Below are 5,919 nucleotides of genomic sequence, written 5' to 3' on the forward strand. Positions count from 1 at the left end.
AATGTCGCGCAGGATGCAAGTTTTTGCAACGATTTCATATTTCAGCACAATATTTATAAGCTGTAAAAATAGATGCAAGGGTACCATACAATGAAGTAGCTGGAACCGTAAATTTTAGACCTCTTCTTGGCGTGGGTGCTTGGCATAAAGAGTGAGTAAAGTTTGAATCTGAAGCGTTTGTATCGCAAAAGCTGATTTTTACGGCTTTATCTTTACACCGTGGATTTTTTCGTGATTTATTTCGAGGAGTTTATTCTCGAAGTTTATTTTGCGAAGTGTAAACCAGAGTGATCCCTGCCGTAGAGACCGTGGATTGCAGCAACCTTCTGGGGTGTCATAGGGAGCTGCGCCGAAACTTTGCCCTCAACCTTTGCGCGATTGGGGAGAACACCGTGCACACTCCTAGCACTGAGAGCATCTCTCCCCCAAATTGCTACCGCCATCTTCTTCACAAACATGCTGTCATTTCCTTCTCGGAAGATCACGTCCCACGCAGATTTCGGCAGCCAAACACCATGGCCAGCATGGACCTTGAGTGATAAGAATTTGTCAAATCAGTAACAATCCAAAACGCTGCGGAATAGTGGAGACAAACTACTTTTGTATTAAGCATGACTTTCTGTTCAAGTGTGATGAACGTTCGTATGGTTTTCCGTGGATTCGTTGGCAAAAAATACAAAAAGGAACTGCATGGAAAGGTGGACACAAGTCAAGCTACTACTACACTGAACGTGAAGTTAATCTTTCACAGTTGCTGATATCATTTGACTTGACCCAATGTTGCCCGCAAATTGTATAAGTAAGGCCACGGAGTAAGAATAAGACAGGAGGGGAAACTGCTAGCAGCGCCCAGCGCGAGCCCATGCCCCGATAAGTCTTAGGGTCGATTCACACGATGCAACTTTAGTTGCGCGCAACCAGGTTGCGCCACCAGGTTGCACCGTGTGAACGGCGGCGCTGTAGTTGCGCAACCCGAGTTGCAGGAGTTGCACGGCCGATCGCTTCACGAGCGATTTCTCCTGCAACTCTATGAGCAACCTGTCAATCACATGGCTCCTCCTTCGAAGCGCGCCCAATTAGAATGATCGACTGCTGTACGTAATTTCCGCTCTGAAACTTCCGCAAGCGTCTCGTTCTGCGTGTGTCCGCGTCGTCTGCATCTACGGTGGAATTTTGAACGCATATGTGACTTAGCACGATGGAAGTAACACCAGAGACTCATGTATTATTTACAAACAAAATATGATAGCTCTTCTTCAGTGGATAAAATCGTCAACTTTCTCATTGCACGCTGTCAATCGTGTTTCTATAATTCAACTGGACAAGCGACGGGATTAGGCGTCTCGTAGACTTCTACAGAGAAAACGAATTTCTACACAACCCAAAACACCCACACTACAAGCGCAAGTCTTTGAGACGAGAGAAGCTGCAGGAATTAGCAGGAAAACTTGGTTGTTCAGGTAAATATTAAGAGGAAATCTTGTACGTATTTACGTGTTGGCCCGCTTTCTTTGGCCGTGTATTTGCGCATTTGAGCGCATGCATGTCTCTCACTGTACAGGCTGTATGCTATAAAAGGTCAGTGACATTTTCGCGCGTGACACTATATCTATTTGAGAGACGGACTTGTGCTGCCATACAGTGAATCACTTATGCCAGAGAAACCTACGAAAAAATTGTGGTTACCATTCACTGCGTAATAAAATAAACACGGCCACGGAAACTTTCGTCTTCATGTGTTTCATATGCGCAATACCGATGGATGGAGGTGAAAGTTTGCATGGTCATATTTATTTTGTTACACAGTGCTAGGTAACCACAATCGTTTCGTAGGTTCCTCTAGCATAAATTATTCACTTTGAGGCAGAGGAAGTCTTTTCGTGATAGAGGTATAGCATCAAGGAGGTATCACTTCTTGCACGAAAATGTGACTGACCTTTTATAGCATACACCCAGTACTTCACCAGCTCCCGTGGCTCAGTGGTTAGCGTTCTGGCCATGTCACGTTGAGACTGGGAGGTATCCGGGTTCGAATCCAGGCGCTGGCTGTGCTGCCTGGGGTTTTTCCTGGGTTTTCCTCAGACGCTTACAGGCATATGTTGGCACAGTTCCGCTAGAAGTCGGCCCAGGACGCACATTCCTCCAGAGCTTCAGTCGTGACGTTGCCCACTTCTGTGAGGCCGAGACGTTTCACCAGCAGCATCACCACCACCACTGTACTTCTACATACTTTATTCCACTCTAGCACATGGCAAGAGTACTTTCTTCACAACAGTTTAATAAGCATGGCAGCCCAGAGCCTAAAATACATTCCTGCACGCAACAACTCCGTATTTCTGAGGTGTTTGTATACCCTCTGTACTCTGTGCGTCACTGATAAGAACATGATTTTCTTTGCAGTGGAAGACATCAAATCAGAATTTCACACATTCAGAACGTATTTCATGCGAGAGTGGGCGAAGGTGGAGAAAAGCGAAGAGTCAGGGGCGGGAACCAGTGACGTATACGTCTCGAAATGGGACCTTTTTAGTGAGCTCCTTTTTCTAAAATCTGGCAATGCTGTTCGCTCGTCATCATCAATCCCAGACATGGGCACTTCCACAGCAACACAAGTAAGCACACTGTACAGCATGCACTCGGTAAGAGCAACTAGTAGCCAGGCACCGGTGCTAGCAATGCACATATCCCATTCCATTCCTTCGAGTGGAAAGGTGTTTTCAATTCCTATCCTGTTCATCCAATTCCGGAAACAACCTACATGTGGACAGTTCTGTAATGTGCCAGAAAACAATTGTAGCGGCAGTGGCTACAGCAAACCTTGGCTGGTATGGAAACTGCATTTGGCACCAGTAGCAAGCAGGGTCCCAGTGGGTATCCTTTTTTCATGGCTATTTTTGATAAAATCCTAGAGCTTTCATAAGGGCATGCACATAACTTCACCTGTTCCATTCTGACAAAAAAAAGTGGCAAAGTATCCCGTTCCAGACCTACTATCGCAGTTCCAATTTTATTCAAATTTTGTCCCATGTTCTGAAGAAGGGGAGGGATTCCAGAATCATCCCAATGGCAGAGTGGCAACTTCAAAACCCTGCCTTGGACTATATAATATCCACACTCATGCAAGGAATAAAAGTATACAAAAGCATTAAAGTTCACTTACAGTATTAAAGTATATGAGGTGAAAAAGTAACTGCAAAGCACCATACACTGAGCCTTGGAAAGTGTCCTACACAGAGTGCTTTGAATAGAGTATTAAGTTATGCACAAGTCTGCTCTGATGCCCATTGTAACGAGATTACATTGTTACGAGATTGTCATTAAATAATTCATATATTTTCATACTACAGGGTAGGTGTTCTAAAAGGTCAGTCACATTTTCGTGCGTGACGCGATACTGTTGCCTCAGAGCAAAGAATTTATGCCACAGAAACCTATGAAAAAAATTGTGGTTACAAAGCACTGTGTAACAAAATAAATACGACCACGAAAACTTCCGTTTTCATCCATCGGTATAGCGCATAGGAAATGCACAAAGACGAAAGTTTGCGTGGTCATATTTTTTTACGCAGTGCACAGCAACTGAAATTCTTTTGTACATTTCTCTGGCACAAATTATTTACTGTGTGGTAGCGGAAGCCTGTCTCTCAAGTGGATGTAGCGTCACACGCGAAAATGTGACCTTCTATAGCACCCACCCTGTATATACACAATTCAAACGAGGACCTTTTCAGCAGGGAAAAGTAAACAAAAAAAAATTGTTGCAGGAATGTGCAGGGATGTCACAAAGTGACAACTTTCTGACACTTCGTAGTGGAAGCGAGGATGTGGAGGATGATGAGGTGGCCCTGCCATCAGCAAAGAAGAAGAAGAAGACGTCTGGGAATATTCGTGAAAGGGTATTTCAGGAAGCCTTGAACAGACTGGTGGGTGAAGCCACTCCTCGAGACGCAGACACTGTCTTCGGCGAAGCTGTGGCGACCAGCATAAGGGACCTGGATCAGTTAAGAAAGGACATGGTCAAGGCTAAAGTAATGGAACTGATATTTCAGCTGGAACATAATGTGCAAGTCATCCACCAAGCTACATAATGTTATTTATTCTTCGGTGCATACCAACTGTGGAAACATGGGGTACAGTGGAAGCATTCTACAACACAAATATCTGCAGTATGTCGTGCTGAGTTCCTGTACCCATATTTGTCTTTTATATTTTTCTTCTCTCAGTTCTGAGAGATAGATTTCAGTATTTGCTACATGTGCCTTGTCTTCTAGTCAAGTTTTTTGACAGCTCAATATATGTAGCCATCTTTTTCATTTTTCTTCTCTCTGTGTTGAGAAAGAGATTTGGAGGTTCTAGTCAAGTTTTTCGACACCTCACTACATGTATTCGTCTATTTTATTTTTCTTATCTTAGTGCTGAGACAAGATTTTCAGTCATACTGGAAGAAATTTTTATTAAGCAGTTTATTGAGAAGTTTTTAAAGTGCTAAGTAAATAAAAAATATTTTGATTACCTATAAAGTGTGATGCCTGTAATAAAGAATATTGATGTGCTGCCTTACCCTCAGAAGTTATACAAATTGTCGTCCTGCCAGGGAACGCTGCCTTCATGCACGAAGTAATCCTGCAGCTCATCCCTGACCTGGCAGGCCTCCGTCGACGCATGCATGCCACGGTGCTGAAATGGCTCCAGACACCCTCGGCCTGACGCAGTGTCCTGCAGTACTGGCGTGTTGCTGTCCTGCATCACTTCATGTGCTTTCAGGAAATTGTGCACAGAACAGGAGGCCAGCACAAGCTTGGTTGCATTCCCTGGTGTTGCTTGTATGCGCTTCTGGAGTATCCTGAATTTCTGGGACAGCGTGCCGAAGTAGCACTCTACCATCCTTCTTGCTGTAGAGTGCCTGTGTAAAGTATGGCACAATGACAATTACTTCACTATTGTATCCCTTTATATGTGTCTTAAGATGTACCCATAGTTGTACACTAGTTGTCCGTGTGTCATGCTGTTGCCCCTGTATGGCCGCATTACATTGCAGGTTAATGAAAATACTCCATCCCCAAGGAATACGTAGGGCAATGGCATTTGCCTCCCTGGAACATATATCATTTATAAATTGATTTCATGCAAGGAATAGGGCTCGTGCATTGTTTTTACATTCCCGTTTGCCCCTCACCTGGAAGCGGTTCATTAGGTGGAAGTTTCAGCTCTCCGTTCACCATTTTTTGGTGAAAGGGTGTTCGCTTGAATACTGCGGAGTCATGAAACCTTCCATTTGTCCCAGCATTGACATAGAGTGCCTGAAAATATAAAGTGCATTGAACATTCATTCATTGGTAACAGAAGCTAGCACCCCCAAATTTACTCAGTAATCTCTCTGTAATCCCCATTTTTACCTTCCCGTCTGCATCAACAACTGCCAAAAGTATGATGCTGAATTGTCTCTTGTAATTATAGTAATAGGATCCACTGTTTCTGGGGCAGTAGATTGTGATGTGTTTCCCATCGATTGCTCCGAGACAATGTGGGTAGTAGCACGTGGAATTGAACTTGTTGGCGACGTCGAGCCACTGTTCAGCCGTGGAAGGCAGCTTTATATACCTGGAATGTCATGAGCAGTATTTGGAGGCAACTGTGCAATGTTCACCTATACAAACTTGAGATTTCTACTCTGAGGGTAAATAACTGATGTAAAAATACCTACTTCTGTCCCAAAATCTTGATCAATACAGAACATGTCTCATAGACAATGCTGTGCACTGTACTGACACCCATCCGGTACTGATAGTGTAGGGACCTCATTGACTCACCTGAAATGATGAGGCACACTGAAGTAAAAGCTGGAAAATATGTACGGTCTGCTTAGTCGAAAATCATCAGTTTAACTATTTGCAAACTCTGGTGACTCCATGTTCCACA

The 5,919-nt window shown here is 43.9% G+C and overlaps 1 long non-coding RNA gene across 1 annotated transcript; it reads left to right on the forward strand.

Moving 5' to 3' along the window:
• Window positions 1-3,877: 3,877 nt before the first annotated feature.
• On the forward strand, window positions 3,878-4,945 carry LOC135372501 (uncharacterized). The gene is made up of 2 exons (XR_010416008.1): window positions 3,878-4,166; window positions 4,595-4,945. It is a non-coding gene; the product is annotated as an uncharacterized LOC135372501 (long non-coding RNA).
• Window positions 4,946-5,919: the final 974 nt, after the last annotated feature.

The sequence above is a fragment of the Ornithodoros turicata genome, unplaced genomic scaffold, assembly GCF_037126465.1.
Source record: "Ornithodoros turicata isolate Travis unplaced genomic scaffold, ASM3712646v1 Chromosome15, whole genome shotgun sequence".
In the NCBI taxonomy this organism is placed as follows: Eukaryota; Metazoa; Arthropoda; class Arachnida; order Ixodida; family Argasidae; genus Ornithodoros; species Ornithodoros turicata.